Here is an 18,286-nt window from a genome sequence, read left to right as displayed (position 1 = left end):
TGTTTAGCAAGAAGCCTAGGACAACCATTTGGAGCAGGGGTGCTTGAATTTGTAGAGGAGCTTGAGGTATTAACAATGGTATGATAGTTGACTAACAGTGGAGTAAGGGACTATTCAAACTCTAGGTATGGCTACCTTGGGGTTTACTTTTTATCTCCTGAACTTCTTTTTTTTCCTCTAAGGAGGATGCATTGAGGGGTGGATCACTCTAGGGAGGATATACCAGAACTCTAGGAGGTGATTCAGGACAATGAATTGCAACCTTCTGTGAACTGGATAAGGATTTTTTTTTAGAGTGGTTTGCATGGGTATGGGTCCTTTTAGGAGTGAGAATGAAAAATAAAACTACAGATAGTGGAGTTGCCAAGGTGAGAACTCTTCAACCCACACTTCCCTCACTGACCTAACAGGGGGAATGTAATGATTTATCATACCCATGGAAAAGTATTTCACAATTCCTTCCATGGAAATGACACCAAACAGATGTTGTAGATAATTCTAACACTTGTACCAGCAGTGCTTTAGGGGATAAGAAAAGCCTCCTAGAGACAACCTCTGGGTTGATTATAGACCAGTGCCTAGTACATCTTAAGTAGCGATAGAAGATTTATCTTGAGAGCTTGTAGCACTAATAGTTTGAAATGGGTTGGTTCAAAACCACTCATGAAAGCACAATGGAAGAAATAACATGTGTGCAGAATCCTACAGAGAGTAATACTCAAAAAATGGTCACCAAATCATATTGAAACTCGTAGAAAATATCTTGTTAATGGAGATGGAATAATAGAGGACAATACAAAGAAAATCCATCAAGAAATAGCTTAGACTTTAAGGGTTATGTATCTCTGGATTCAGAGGAAAATGAGAGAAATGAAAGGCTTATGAGATGCTGAGACAGATGGAGCGCTTTTTAAAGACTTTATCACCATATCAATACAGGCATTATTTATCAAAGAATTAACTGGAATGAATCTGCATATAATATAAATATATCTAGCTTCTACTTACATGAAATATGAGGAGAATTTCAAACACATAAGGAAATACTAGGAGAGAAAAACATGTTGCAAATCAAGGATCCAGAATCACCACAATTCTTCCATTAAATTCTTTGATAGAGTGAATAAATCAATGTTCATACAATTCCTTTGTGAAACAAGAAAAGGGTCCACTCAAGAGTTTCTTTCCATAAATTTTGAACCTTTCTTAAGTGTTTCTTCCCCCTATTTATAAGTGATCCAGGTCCAGGTATGACAAAGGAGCCTTCCAAGACCTTTTACTTTTGTGATGTGTTAAATTGCATTTTTAAAAGAACATAAATGAATACATCTGCATGTTGGAAAGAAGAGGAACATGACAATCATCAGTACATGAAAACATAAGCTGTTGATAATGCAGTCCATATAGGAGGGACTACGTCTTTAGGCCTCGATGTAAAGATGGTTTAGGTCGTTGCATTATGTGTTAGAAAACACTTTCATGTAGCAGTGTCTGGAAACCCCCAATACACATTCCACAACAGGAACTACCCTCAAGTAGGAGTGGTTGGAAGCCTCCATTACATGTCCCTATCTAATTAATGGGAGAAACACCTTTTACAAGTTGCATGGGGATCTCAAAATAACATAAAATTCATAACAATACATCTCTAATCCACACCAGCAAAAAGATCCCATATTAAAACATCAAGCGCAAGGATCAAATCAACATAATGCAAACTCATAATGATGATTTCACATCACATCAAGAGAGAATCGTAACACATCTCATAATCCATAAAAAGAAGTATAATGCAACAAAACTATATATACCTCAGCACCATGGATGCAGGTATACTGAGCTGCTCTGCTGCTGGCTTGCTGTACCATCACATCTTGTGGCATCGATCACCATCAAAATGTTTTCTCACACATTGAGTATTGACACCTGCAATAGCATATATGAAGTGGACGAAAAATCAAGGCCCCTGTTGCAGAATCTGACACTACCATCAGGTTCGCGTTGCCGAGAGGTATAAAATTGACATAAAGTTTGTCCAATTTGGACATTGTGAAAATCTAGCCCCTCTCAAAGTTGGGCTCCAGCATGGTTCCACCTACCTATGTTACCGCTCATGGTTCCACCTGCAAATACAAACTCAGTCTCAAAAATCATGCCTAAGGTCTGTTGGGTGCACTGTGCAAATGAGGGGTTTTAATATATTTCAGTGAGCGGATTAAACACGGGAGTCGTTGGCGCAATGGCTAAATTAAAAGTTTTGTTCAGGAGGGGTCAGGTGGTCAAACCCCACCCCTCCCATTTTAATATATGATTGGTTTTACAAACATGTGGGCCATTACTTATTACATATATTTATGGGGTCGCCCACTTGGGGGCCAGCCACGTGGGTTAAGTGGGTTCGACCCCCGCCGACACCCTTAACAAAAATCCCTCCACAATCTTTTTTTGGGTTTCATGTTTTGTTTTTTTGGGTGGTGGTTCCACCGTGGGTGGTGGGTCTGCCGGGGGTGGCCCGCACCCCTTAACATAGTTCATGGAGGTTGTGGGGGCTAGTGGGGTCATGGCCCGCCATTTCATACTATATATATTTTTTGTTTATAATAAACCTATGGGCCTTTTTGAAAAATTATAAAATGGATGAAGGAGACAAATTAAACAAGCCACAAATTCACCCGGAATCTAGCCCAGTTTGGCCGAAATCCAGTTGTCATATTTTTCCAAATTGTTGCCTCCTTAAGCCTACCTAGTCACCCAAGTCAACCCTGAACTTTGACTACTCCTATTTTTCGCATACGGACTCAATTTGATGAACCATTCACACCACCATGATCACGACGATGAGATCGTCAACATGAACCTGGTTCAAGCACAATCCAAGAAATTTGAATTTTTTGAGCCTTTTCCTAGTCACTGGATGAGCCACCTAGATCATTCCTCCACATTTAGGATCTTTTGGTCCTCCAAAAGAATCAAAGTAATCTGAAACTGTGTACAATGTCTACCCCACAAGTGTCCTAAAATGTCACCCTTCATTCTCCTTCTCCTTTGTCCTTCAGAGCCATAAGCGATGAGCCAACACTGGTGTTCTCTGCAAACCTGTAGTACATCTTTGCAATTTACATGCATATGACCAACTAATGATCCAAGCATTCCCATACTTGCCACAAGTTTATGACACATATTGGGTGGTCAAGTTTACATCAGATGGAGAACGAAAATGACCAAACTATCAAAATAATGCCACACATCATTGTCGCTCAAACAAGTGATTGAAACACATCATCACTTTTACATTGAAAATGTGACAAATGATTTACAATAACATAGCCATGACAAGCAAGAAAATCTAGAAAAACTATTTAGAGAACCATCTCTTTATCACAGTGAATAGGCCATCTCCATGTGGGAGATCTGCTTGCCGATCAACTCTTTTAACTGTCTTATACATGGGTTTTGTTTGTAGGGCACTGCTCTTAATGGAGCCTCCAACACATAGCTCCTTGATGGCCACTTCTATCAAAATGATTGCAATGTGTCCTCTTCCTCCAAGTCTGCTTAACATGCCTCTTCCCCTGCCATGGAAAAGGCACTTCGTGCCTCATCTTCCTTTGTGTTTCCATTCGTTTCCAACACCTTGCAAGCACATGGTTATGTAAACCACAAAAAGAACATGTATGTCTATGCCATGACTCATGTTTATCCTTAACAACATGGTGATAATCAAAATGAACATGATTATAATATCGAGACTTGTTATACCTTCCCTGGTGGTCTCGGTCACGATCATGGTGATGAGAGCTTGCCTCAGCTCTCTCCCTGCAATGTGCACTGTCATGGGATGATGGTGAAGTATTCCCATCCTCCTCTTTCTTCGACAGTCTCAACAATATCATGGAAGATTCTGTCTTTGTTGAGCACTCTCCTTCGTTGTATCCCAAGCCTACATAACGAGGTCTCTGCAAAACCTCCAATGGTGTAATCATGCCTTGGCCTTTAGCACCAAGACCTCCTCCTTTATAACCCATCCTAGTAAGGAGTCTCATGCCTGTATCTGCAATGGGTATCTCCACATCTCCAACAGAAATGAAAGCATGTGAAGATGAAACTGAAGAATGATTATGGTCGTTTACCTCAAATGTCAATGTCAACACAGGTGAAGAGGGCTTCTCTAAGCCTTTGTTGCGTTTCAGTTCCTCCAAAGCCTCTTTCATGGCTTGTAGCTGAATCTGCAACCTCTGCTTCTCCTCCTTCTCTTCCTGTAGAAGGGTCTTTAATGCATCATGCTCTTCTTGAAGACTCTGATCATCGTGCTTCAATTCTTCCAGGGCCTCTGTCATGGCTTGCAATTGAAGTTGCAACTGATGCTTCTCCTCTTTCTCCTCTTCTAAAAGCACTTTCAATGTTGCGTTGTTTGCTTTTTCTTTCTCATAATATTTATCCAACATGTCCGCCTTCTTGTACAAGCTGATCATGACCTCATACATGTCTTTGTCGATCATGGCTACACGTTTAAGAGCAGTTCACATCAAAAAGAAGACTGCTCCATACCACTTGATCCAAGTTTGGGTATGACAAAGGACCCTTCCAATACCTTTTACTTTTGTGATGTGTTAAATTGCATTTTTAAAATAACATAAATGAATACATCTGCATGCTCGAAAGAAGAGAAACATGACAATCATTAGTACATGAAAACATAAGTCGTTGATAATAGAGTTCGTCTAGGAGGGACTACGTCTCCGGGCCTCGGTGTCGAGATGGTTTAGGCCACTGCATTATGTGTTAGAAAGATGAATATGTACATTTATATTATCATTGTCATATAGAAAACACCCTCACACAGGAGTTGTTGGAAACCCCCAATACACATTCCACAACAGGAACTACCCTCACGCAGGAGTGGCTGGAAGCCTCCAATACATGTCCCTATCTAATGATCAAAGAAACCCCTTTTACAAGTTACATGGGGATCTCAAAATAACATAAAATTCATAACAATACATCTTTGATCCACATTAGAAAACAAGGTCCCGCATTAAAACATCAACTGCAAGGATCAAATCAACACAATTCAAACTCATAAGGATGATTCTGCATCACCTCGAGAGAGAATCGTAACACATCTCATAAGCCATAAAAATAAGTATAATGCAACAAAATTGTATATATCTCAGCACCATGGATGCCTGTATACTAAGCCGCTCTACTGCTAGCCTACTGTACCATCACATCTTGTGGCAAATTTGCTCCACATTGAGTATTGACACCTGCAATATCATATAAGAAGTGGATGAAAAATCAAGACTCCTGTTGCAGAATCTGACACCGCCATCAGGTTTTTGTCACCGAGAGGTATAAAATCAACATAAATTTTTCCCAATTTGGACACTGGGAAAATTTGGCCCCTCTCAAAGTTGGGCTTAAGCATGGTTCCACCTACCTCTGTTCCCACTTATGGTTCCACCTACAAATATAAACACAGTCTCAAAAATCATGCCTAAGGTCTACTGGGTACACTATGCAAATGAGGGGTTTTAATATATTTCAGTGAGTGGATTAAACTAGGGGGTTGTTGGTGCAATGTCTAATTTAAAAATTTCATTGAGAAGGGATCAGGTGGTCAAAACCCACCCCTCCCATTTTAATACATTTTTGGTTTTACAAACATGCAAGCCATTACTTATTACATATATTTATGGGGCCACTCGCTTAAGGGCTGGCCACGTCGGCTGAGCGGGTTCGATCCCCACCGACACCCTTAATAAAAATCCTTCCGCAAACATTTTTTGTGTTTCATGTTTTGTTGTTCTTCCGGTGGTAGTTCCACCATGGGTGGCGGGTATGTCGGGGGTGGCCCGCACCCCTTAACATAGTGCATGGAGGTTGTGGGGGCCGGCGGAGTCATGGTCATCGGCCTATTAATGTTATGAGGGTTGAGCAGAGGGTTCAACAGGGTCATGGCCGTTGACCCAAAAATAAATTCATTTTAATATGTGCAGTTGGGAGATGGTGGGGTCATGGCCCGCCACCTCACACTATATATATATTTTTATTTATAATAAACCTATGGGCTTTTTAAAAAATAGGAAAATGAACCAAAGGAGACAAATTAAACAGGACACAAATTTGCCCAGAATCTGGCCCAGTTTGGCTGGAATCCGATGGCTAGATTTGTCCAAATTGCTGCCTCCTTAAGCTTGTCCAGTCACCCAAGTCAACCCTAAACTTTGATTGCTCCTATTTTTCGCATACGGTCTCAGTTTGACGAACCGTTTGCACCACCACGATCACGACGACAAGATATTCAACATGAACCTAGTTCGAACACAATCCAAGCACTTTGATTTTTTTGAGCCTTTTCCCAGTCACTGGTTTTCGATGAGCCACCTAGATCAATAAGGAGAGGGGAGTTTTGAACAAGAGTTACAATAAATATCTCAGCTGAGATTCAACTGTTTGACTGACTAACTGTCTCAGTATGGGATGATTCTGTGGCCCAAAAATGACTACAAAAGATTAATTGCTTCATTAAATTATGACATAGGACATGATAACAAAACAAGTCAACAATTATATGAAAACATCATCAAAATATCTCCATGCCCATCCCTGGGATCACCTTTGATTGGGTAACTGATTTTTCATGATCTTCCTTCTCTAGTACGTGGATGGTTCTAGTCGCCTTTGCCTTTACTGCTTGGATCGCTCATTCTCAAGAGCTGAGATTGATTAAACTATCAGTTTCACACTATGGTACAAATACAAAGGTCATCTGGGTAGTACTTCATCTTCCCTCTATATGAAGCTCCATGCTTAATCATTAAGCCTTCCTGAGCTTTCGTACATTCATTTACTCACCGCAAGCACGGGCGTGGTACGGTCGAATTCATTTACCCTGACTATGTTGACCATGATTTCTTGTCACAAGAGGCTTTATAGGGTTAGCCAATGTCGATTTCTCAATGCTCCATGTCCTTCTTAAATGTCTCAGCTGCCAATTCAGTACATCTTTAAAGCCTTGTATTCCATTATTGGTTATTACCTCGATACTTTTTTATTAAAATATCTAACATACGGTACATTCTAATCCACTTTAGCCCCTTTCATGATATGACTGGGGGCTATGACCAATCGCTTAGTCCTCGAGCACTAGGGCCTTTGGATGCATGTTAGGGAGATCATTCCTTTGTTAAACAAAATCTAGCATATCAGTGAAATCCTTGACCTTTACGCTAGACAATCCTTGTAACATTATGAGTGTTGTTGGTCCTACCGAGAATATCGCAAATGACACATTGACGATTTCCAAGCCGTGCCATTGGTGCGACCTCCATAACTTGTGATCACCGATCACCCTTCAGTCTTAGCCCCTGGTTCTTTGGCCATTTATGTGATTGTGGGCCAACCCCTTTATCGTAGCCCCCTAATCATAGGTTCGCTATCGGTGAATTCCTCTTGATACACAATGTGTTGCTACCGTTGATTGTCAATCACTGATTCACCTTGTTTCTGTTGTTGGTATTATGATTCTTGTGATTGCCAATATTCCATGCCACTTGAACCTTTGGTATGCCATGCTGCCTGATTTCTCGATCACCGATCTCCGGTATCGGACCTCTACTTCCCTCTTTCCAAAGGCAACAAAACCTCTAACTTCAATCGGTCGTATCCTCTACTCCAAAAGTCCATTTTTGGACTCCCATATACCATATAAATATTATTTCAGAAACTAACCAATGGAAAGCGGCTGATTTAGCTTTAAGCACTCATGTGGCTTGGAAGATGGCTGTAAACGTTTCTGCCCTATTGCACCCTTGAACAACTAAAGAAAAATTTTGCATGACAACAATGTCAACAAGTCCATTGTGTTTCTTTTCTACAACAAAACAATTAAAAAATATAATTCCATGTGATAATTAAATTCAATGTACATAAAAGAATATATAGATGATTACATAGCTTTCATCTACATTTTCATTGAATGGATCCTCCTGTGATGCAATTATGTTCATTTGTTTTATCATCTCCTTGTAGACATTTTTGGACATCCCTACTAACATGCATTTTTGTTCCCCTTGTTTCTCCTTTGGAATTTGCATAACCTTCCTTGAAAACAAAAATGGAATTTTATTTTAAATGGCATGGAAGTAAATATTGTGAAAAACAAAATTTAGAAAATTTTGTGATATATTATAGAAAAATATGTTTAGTAGTAATACCTTTTAAGTTATTCTTTTTTATTGTAAGTTTTACTATTGCAAGTATCACAACTAGCATTGACTATTGCTTTAGAAACACTTCTATAGTTTAAACAATCTAGTTCTATTGGAGTCATCGAATTAATTTTTGTATTCAGTGGAAATTATATCTATATGTTATTTCCACTAAATCCCTCATAGTTTTATAAAAAAAATTCCCCTTCATTAACTTCTAGAACCAGTTCAGTTGAACTAAGGACTAAATCAACATCATTTACATCCTTTGTATTTTTTCTTCTTTCTATGACATTCCATTTTGTCACCCATGTTTCATGAAGAACATTAAAAATAAGAAATGAAGTGTTTAGATCATGTTAGCATTTAATTTTAAGAAATTCATTTTTCATAAAAAGTGAAAAAGAATTCATATTCATTACCTTTTGTTCCTCCTAATAATTCCTTTGTTTTCAACACTCATAGGAAGGTTTTATGTAATTTTGCACCCATATTTTGAATAATATTATCATGTTTATTCAAGGTTTTTCTCTACATGTCATGTGTTAACTAATATGCATCATTAATTTAAACATACAGATAATTCAAATATACTAAATTTTAATAAAACTTAAATAACTTGCCTTGTTCTATTGTTGAGATAGGATAACATAATGCTTGGTGCAATAAGTCCTTTTCTTTGAAATTCAATAAACCATCTTCTAAAAAAAATAGTCCAATATAGATAGTATGATATATTGTTTTACAAAAGAGGATAATAGTTTTCCTTATGGATTATTATGCACCCGTGTAATATATATTTGTATACACAGTAGTACCGATGAAACTATTTTGTTGCAAATTTAAAATAATTTTTCTTGGACTTTGTTATATTCATTTTATGATTTCTAAAACAGAATACGCCCCTATGCCTCATTATTGTTGTTACACATTGGTGAACCCACGAACAAATTTAAAATCATAACATTTTCAACATTAACACATGTTGTGGTTATATGTGGCATTAACTTTACAAAATGCACTAGTGTACTACTATTTTTCCATGCACATCAATAACTAAGAAAGTGTTCTTTTTATCAAATCTAATAGAAATAAGGTTTGAGATCCAAACAATGGATACCAAACACCCGAGGTACAAGTAAAGACAAGATAAAATAATTATATTAATCTCTAAAAAATAACAACAAAATTAAAGAATACTATAAAAATCTATTGCTTGAAAGAATTATTCTTGTGAAATAGAGAAAAGTATATTGAGAGAAAAAAGAAATCCATTGCTTCCAAGAGAACCACTAAAGTCACATACCCAAAGAGGTCTTTGTTGGTAAATCTTTCTTGCCGAAATATCCTATTTTGGCAAATGAACATAAAGATTTAGGTTTTAATTTACAAACACGTGTTTAGAAAAATGGAAAATGTTTGAATTAAATTGCTTAATATCATCAATAAAATGAGTGATAGGCCTAAGGTTTGACCTTTGTAAATTTTAGTGTGATCTACGAAGATCCCTTATGAATTTGGATTTTCAAAAAGTCCACCCCTCCAAAGCTTATTTTGGTAGATTTATGTTGCAAAACATTTCCCTCTAAAATTTGGAAAAAGAATAAAATAAAGGTTAGGTTCTCTTTTATAGGCACTAAAATTGTGGCTCATTGTTTGATGGATATTTTGTGAATTGGTGATGAAAATGCTCACAGTTTTTTTTACATACCTTTTTGGTGTATTTATAGAAAAAAATAATTGGTGTGTATATATAAAAAATTCACATCAATAAATATTTTATTGAGCCTAAAATAAAAATGCAAACTTACACAAATAAAATTTAGCATAGGTTTTTCTTTGTGGATGTTCAAATAGAGAGCACTATTCAGTGCACTTCATTAATACATACATTGGTGAATTTGGTACTAAGAAGCACTCGAACATTAAAAAATATCTGGTGTATTGAGAATTTTTTATATGCCAATTGAAATTAAGTTTAAATTTTATTATTCAATGCTGGCCAAATAGTATTGATGATGGGTTTGGCTGAAGTGTAAGGAAAAAATGTTACAATATGAAATAATCAACTTTTCAAATTCCAAATCATTTCATATCATTGCAAGTCTTTCAAGTTCCCCCCACCAATTGTAATAAGTCTAGATATTATTTTTTATTCATTTCTGTAATTGAATTTATGTTATTATTTGCATTTGAATAATTGTTTATTGAATTTTGTAGGATCAATATTCATGATAGAGTTTGGATGCAAATGATAATCCATTAGTCCAAAATTCCTGCAAACTCCTAGTAGGAGAAATATATCGTAGACAATTTCATGACTAAAATGGATAGTTACTTTACCAATACTAGTTGTAATATGCCATATTCTAGCAACCAACATATGCCAATTGTAATATTCCATATTCCAGCAATCAACCCGGGTCAATTGTAATATGATATATTCCAACATTGTTTTTATTATGATAAAATTTCCATGCTTCTAACAAATGCTTGGTATAATGTTTGAACATACTAAATGCATTGTGTTACTAATACTATTGATATAATATTCAATATTTTTACAATTATAATTCTTATGATGAGTAACCTATCTACCATCTACTATTGCACCCCATTACAATGTTGAAAGTAGAGAAACAAATTAAATGAGCATAGCTCAAAAAGGAAGCATACCAGGAATGGTTGAGTCAACTATCTATTGAATTCCCACTATGTCATAAATTACCAATTCAAAACATTTACATAAAACTAGTTTCACATATTGGGGATGGAGGCAATGATATAGATGTCGTTCTAGGTGATTTTGTATGGATACTCATGCCATGGATAAAATGTTGCTACATGCATTCCGAAAAAATGAACTAGGGGATGATGTTTTTATCATCAGTACCTTCTTTGAAAGGTTAAAATCTACTTCCACCACCCACTCTTTAGACATGGGCTAGCAAGGTATACTCAACTATGGATAGAGATGTTACTGTAGAAATTGAAAGTAATGTATGGTATGTCAAATGCATGTTTCTTGAAACTTTTGAGGTAACTAACCATTAATTTCCTTAATTTTGTATGGAATTGTCTTACAGAATTGACAGTGAAAATGGCTGATTTTATGCATGTTTGATGAAAATGTACATTTCTATTGCTTTCTAATTGTATTTTACTTAAACATAGGGTACTTTTGAGTTATTATGCCTTTCTTGAAAACTGTGTAGAGGAAAATAAAATGTTGAAAAGTTTGGTGTTGAGTACATAGCATACCATACATGTCCTACTGATTATACTCTATAAAAATACGAATATTTGGACAAAGAGATGTGTCAAAAATGTGGGCATGAAAGGTATCAAAAATAAGAAGAAAAGAATAAGGCATATGCTCTTCCTCATAAGATATTGAGGAACATGCATATAATTCCAAGAATTCAAAGGCTATTTCTTTGCAAATAATTAGTTGAGTTATAGAGGTGGCAAGCCTCACATAGAAGTGAGTTAAAAGTTACGTGAATCCCCAATAGATTCAATAACCATGAAGCATATATAAGATACAATACCTTAATAAATTGAAGGATGAAGTATGGAGCTCTCAATTGATCATAGACATAGACACATTTAACCCATATTCCCTCCAAAGCACCAACTATTTTGTGTTGGCCAGTGGAAATGATCAATAAAAATACCCCCCCATGGTTATCCATGTATAAAGATCATATTATGTTGTCTCCTATAGTCCTAGGTAAAAGACAAGTGAAAAATATGGATGCCTACATGAAACTGTTGATTCATGAATTCAAGAAATTATGAAAAAGGATACATGTATATGATGTATTATGACCCGTTTCAATGTAGAATTATTTTACATTGTACTAAATCTGTGCATACATGATGCACGGCTATCAAAGAATAACATTATACTCTAGTAAGCATATTGATTGATATTTTTATAGCTATAATGTTCTTTTCCATACTTAATTTGGGGCAACTATCTTTTTTGACACTAACATGTTATGCATATAATAAAATCATAGGTCTTGTAACAAAAGGGTATCATGGATGTAAATGTTGTGGACATTTTATAAAGGCTAGGTTATTTAACCACATATGAAAGCTTGTGTATGATTGCTCAATTTTATTCCTCTAAGAAGACCACCTTTATAAAAGAGTTGCATCTACTTTCAATTATAAACTAGAGAGAACCCAGACATAAAATAATGACACCGATGTATTAATTAACTGCATATGACACAAAGAAGGAGAAGGAATTTGTAGAATTGTTTGATACAAATGGGGAATCTATGTTTCATGATCCTAATTTTTTTGACACAGGTTGAGAAAATATCTATTGGAATGCAAATAGAATCCACAATTTTTTATGAGCATATTAATATTTCCAATTTATTAGATCCCAAGCACATATTCACAAATATTTCATATTCTTTATGGAGGTACATATAATTTAAGAAAAATGATATGTTGGCTGTTAGGAGAGATCTGATTTCTTATTATGCTAAAAAGAGACATTGGTCGAGAAAATCAAGTAGAGGAATATTGGCTCCTCTTGGTATTTTAAAGAAGGTAATGTCCAATGGATTTTGAAGAAATATGATATTTCTATGGAAAAGGATGTTATATCGGGTGTGAAGGAAACTTATTTATGTGTGTTGACTCTATAACATTTCTCATTTGTAGGAATTTTGTTGGGAATGAAATCTCATGGCCAGATGAAACTTCTAAGGTTATGCCCATTGAAAAATTGATTTTTTTCTATAGTTTAGGTTAAGATTTATTATGAAGTCACAATTTTATGAAAATTAATTGTTTATCTATATTTTGTAGTGTCATTATCAGTTGGTCATGTGTGGTTGTGTGAACCATGACTTCTCCTAGGACCTATGTCGTTCCAGATTAATATTATTTGCACTTTTATTTTGGATCACATAAAAGCATATTCATATGGCTAGCATTCCATGGTGGCATCGAGAGATAACTGAGATTGTTTGTATGTTTGAGAAGCAATTTCTTATTAGTTTTTTGAACTTGCAAGTTCATGTTTTAATTCACCTACCTAATGAGGTCAAATTTATTGGATTGCTCTCATGCTCTTGCAAGTTCTTATTATAAAGGTACATGAAACAATTTAACGTATATGCTTGACATAGGGGAAAACTAGAGGGCTCTATGCAAAAGGTGTACATAGTACACAAATCATTATATTATGATAGTGAATACATTAGACAAATAGATGATACATTAAGGGTAGTGATTTGGGATGCCCAATTGTATGATGACAAAGGGAAAAGGGATATAATCTAAATGAATGGAAAAAATCACATGATAATGAGTAAGCCACTAATTTTTTAATATTTGTACACAAAAAATATTTACATTGAAGTTGGTAATAAATATTTAATCTCATACTAATTGTATCAAGTTCTTGTAAATATCAAAAAATTCAGAAATTAATGCCATCAATAAATTCATTCTTTGTAATGCAAATGAAATGTAACCATGCGTTGCATTGTATGGATAGAAAAGAAGGAAATGAGATAGTAATAATAAAGCATTCAAATGATTGAAAGAAAGGATAAAGCACTATATTGATTATTTAAAAGAAAATATGCCAAACAAATTCCCGATTAGTTGGTTGGCTTATCGAGTCACAAAGAAATATGCCATGTTTATTCATTACCACCTTGGAGAAGAGGATGCACCAAACATAGGGATTGGCTGCAACAACTCTATAAAAATATATATGAGTACCATATTCAATTTATAGTGGAAAGTTGAATTGTAACACATATTATGTTTTTATTAAGGTTTGGGTTATTATACATGTGACATTGTCCTTTGCTCACAATTTTTACAAGTGAATTTTTTCTCATATGTATGAGCATATGGATTAACTCCAAAAAATGTATTAACTTCAAAAAATGTTGGTTGAAACCCAGGAGCCTTATGTTTTCCCAAAACACTGCAACCAAGTGTTTTTTAACCCAGATGTATTAGATCAATATTGGTGGTTTGTACTGATACATGATCTGATATTACAACATATATTTTGCAAAGGTAATGTTATAATACCAAGCAAGGAAGATAATTAGGATGATGACAACGAAGAATGATATATAATTTTTTTATTTTGACATTTATATTTTGTACGTCATTTTACTATGGGTATCTATAATCGACCAATTATATTTGTTCTTCTTTTTTAATATTGGATTTTAATAGTTAACAACTTGCATTTATAACTAGAATATTGATAATTTGTTAAAAATTACAAGATTGTGGTTTTATGTCAATGTTATACCGATTTTAAAATTTTAATATCAATATATCTTAGTCAAATGTAAAATTTTAAAATATTGGTATGTAATGTCTGTTGTTTCTATTTTGGTATCCATTTTCTTTGGCATTCTTTGTCTCAAATGGGAATGTATGGAGTATTTCTGGTTTATAGTTTTAAGCTGGAGGAATGTATGTTCATTGGAGATGGTTATATTACTGGTTTTTTGGACCTGAGCATGGGACTAAGCTCTAATTCCTTGTATCTAACTTATTACATCTCTAGTGTGAATCTTACTGATATTTAACTTAGGGAGCCAGCCTATGGAACCTTTACCATACAGAGACATGCTATTATCATTGTTTCTTTGTATCTTTATTTACTTGAGCACAGGGTGCTGATATTAAATCTTGAGTGCCAAAGATGGTCGTCCTATTTGACCTTTAGTATGTATGGAAGGCCTGAGCATAACGTTGTTTGTCTCTTAATTCTATTTCATGCTATCGTGTCAAGTTTTTATAATTTTAGTTATCACCCTACCCGCGAGAAACCGACCTAGTTCTGAATTGTGGCTCATTCTATTCGAATGTCAGTTTGCATTTCGGTTTTTTAGTTGGGAATTCCAATGGATCGTCCATCCCTTGGTGCTATCTCTTTCAGAAATGGGGGCTGAGTCCATAATCATTAACTAGGGTACCGCAGTGGCATGGATTCATCCTCTGATCGACCACCAATAAGAAGCAACCGCAAGTCAGATGCTCATAACGTCATTGAGGCAGACTAGGCCTACAACATAGGAACCCCAACCCAGGTTAAACAAATGGTATCATCATGGGAAACAAAATTCATTTAGCGGACATAAGTTGAAGTCCATATTGAATATTGGAGTGTCCTCATTCCCAATCTGAAATATACTCTCGGTTGCACCACCCAATATAAACAGATTGTCTATCTCTACTAGTTGATGAAAATTCCTATGGCAAAATCTATCATTACCTCTTTTTTAGTCTCTGTCAAATATGATCCAAGATTTCAAGAAATTCAGAAAGAATTTCATCTTATTCAATTTCAAATCCAGTAGCAAAATGTTCACTCTGCTGCAATGAGTAACACATTTTGTTCCTTCCTTATTCTAAATTACCAAGCTCTAGTGCTAAGGACCCAGCTCCTGTGGAGTCCTCTCATGAGTAGTTGTTATTTTGGATATGACAATTCCTAATTTTTTCTAGTTTTCTTTATGTATATGTCGGCTAGTAATTCTTACTATAACTATTTAGGTGACAGATGGTTTCGAAACATTCAGCCATATAAGGCTTTATTTTTCAGGCTTAAACTATTAATGTTTTGGATGGAATATAATGTGGTTTGGTGGCCAATAGACCTAGTTTCCCAATCGGCAGGTTGAGGCCACTGAAAATATTTTATGGATGTAACCTTGTTTTTTAAAATGAATGAAGGAAGAGGTCCTCACAAAAAAAAATTAATCAAATATTTTTAAGATTTAATATAGATGTTTTATTATATTAATATGTGTTTACTATATTAAATTTTGACTTATTAAGCATTAATTGATATTTCACAATGATGATGTATTAATGTAATATAATAGTAAAGACTATTTTTTTCAAAAAAACCAATGGAAGGTTTAATTTTTTAAAACCATCAAAATTTTAAGTAAAATTTACTTTAGAATAAAAGTAAGTATAAACTTATTTTAATGAAACTCTCATTAAGTGCATGAATTTTCAATCATATAAAATAGAGAAATTTGGAATTAATGTTTAATCATTGGCCATACAATTCTACACCCCATCAATATTAATATCCTAAATAATATTTTTCATAGATTTAACTATTATACAACTTAATTTTATTAATATTAATAAATCAATAATAAATTTATGTTCAATGGTATTTAATAGAATATTCTATTTAAAAATAATAATTAAATATTGTAATTATTAATTTAATTATTTAATCATCTTTATAAATATCTTTAATCAACATATTATATCTGACTAGACAATAAATAATTCACAATGAAGAAGAGTTAAACATTATATAACATAAATGGTTACATGCTTTTGCAGTCACAATCCAAATTAAATGACCAATAAATATTAAATTTAATTTAAAAACACATAAATCATTATTAATGTTAATCAATTGTATACTCATAATACATTTTATAAATCAAACAACAATAACATCAATGAAAAAACATCATATAGATGAATAATATACATGTCAAATATACAATAACTCATCAAAATCTATAAACATGTGAAATAAGCATTCAATCATAACCAATAAACATGACATATATACATCTCAAATTAGATATACATTAACAAATAAATATCATGTAGAGTACCACTACTACCTAGGTCCACCACTAGAGCTAGAGGCATCAATGGATGAAATCAACAAATTTTGTAGATGGTGACACATGTGGAGGAGAAGAAATAGGAGGAGGAAGTGAAACGATGGATAATACCATTCTTGACACATGTGGAGGAGAGTAATTAGGAAAATGAAGAGAATCGATGGATGGTGCCACTAGTGATTCATGTGGAGGAGGGGAAGGAGGATGGGCCGATCTTGTAGTTGTTGATGCATGTGGAGGAGAATGGGGGGATGATAATGGGTTTGGTGAAAATATATATGGCGGGGAATCATTATGTGAAGTACGAGGTGGTGGAGAATCAAAATATAAAGGGCTAAGTTGTGGAGAATCATGATGTGGTGTACTTGGAGCATCATCCTTAGAAGATGATGTGTATTGAGCATGATCCCTTAACCTCCATATGCATTTGAGGGTGCCAACACCATGATGAATCAATAAAATCATGTCATTGGGAAGTGTGCACCATAGTTATGTCAAATGTACATGAAAGATATATTGAACATGTATATGTGTCATTCCATCCCCAAAAAAAGAATATACATGCAATATATCAACTTAGTCTAGACCCTACGATTTGTCTTGTGTGGCATGGAAGGTCTATGTGTCGAAGGCTACTAGATAGCCTCATTGATCTTCTCATCTGATTGGGTAGAATGGTCCCTAACATATATTCCTATATATACAAAATAATAAACAATAATAACTAGGTATTTAAAACAAATGTTACAATAGGTTAATGCATTCAATTATAATACAAAAAAAGTGTGCAACTAGTTTTATCAAAACATAAGGATAATATTACCTATATCATTTAATGAATCATTCTAAGTTAATAGGGTGTTAGCCAATCCTCTCTAATCCATCCCTAGATTTCAAGTATTGTACACGTTTGAGCATAAGATCATCCTCTCCAGCCAAGACAATGCAAGTCTCTTTGCTAACATGAACACACACCCACTCTAGTTGGATTGTCTTAGGAAGTAACTTCCCCCACATGCATATATCCACATCAGTGATATGCCTATGAGGGAGGTTTAAAGGTATAATATATCGTTTCATAGGAAACCTTCTAAAAAATAAATTATATAACTCGAAAAAAATGGGAAGAAAATACTCTCATTAATAAATAAGTGACAACGATCCAAAGAAGAACAAAATTGTTGCAAAACAATAGCTGACCACCTACCCAGCTAAGGCCTCTAAACTAAACTATCTACATAATACATCAAAGCGAAACTAATACAATTCCCATCATATGTATAACATTAAATTTCCATCACAATAAGGAATAGACACCTAACCCACTCTTTACCAATTGCATATATTCTCAACTAATCATTAGCAACTTGGAACTCTTCAGGGTGTTGAATGTCATACATGACC

Source organism: Pinus tabuliformis, chromosome 5_1 (assembly GCF_031772625.1).
Source record: "Pinus tabuliformis cultivar Carrire ecotype Pingquan chromosome 5_1, CPIR1, whole genome shotgun sequence".
NCBI classification, from domain to species: domain Eukaryota; kingdom Viridiplantae; phylum Streptophyta; class Pinopsida; order Pinales; family Pinaceae; genus Pinus; species Pinus tabuliformis.
The sequence above is the reverse complement of the archived record's forward strand: the minus strand, read 5'-3'. Positions refer to the sequence as shown.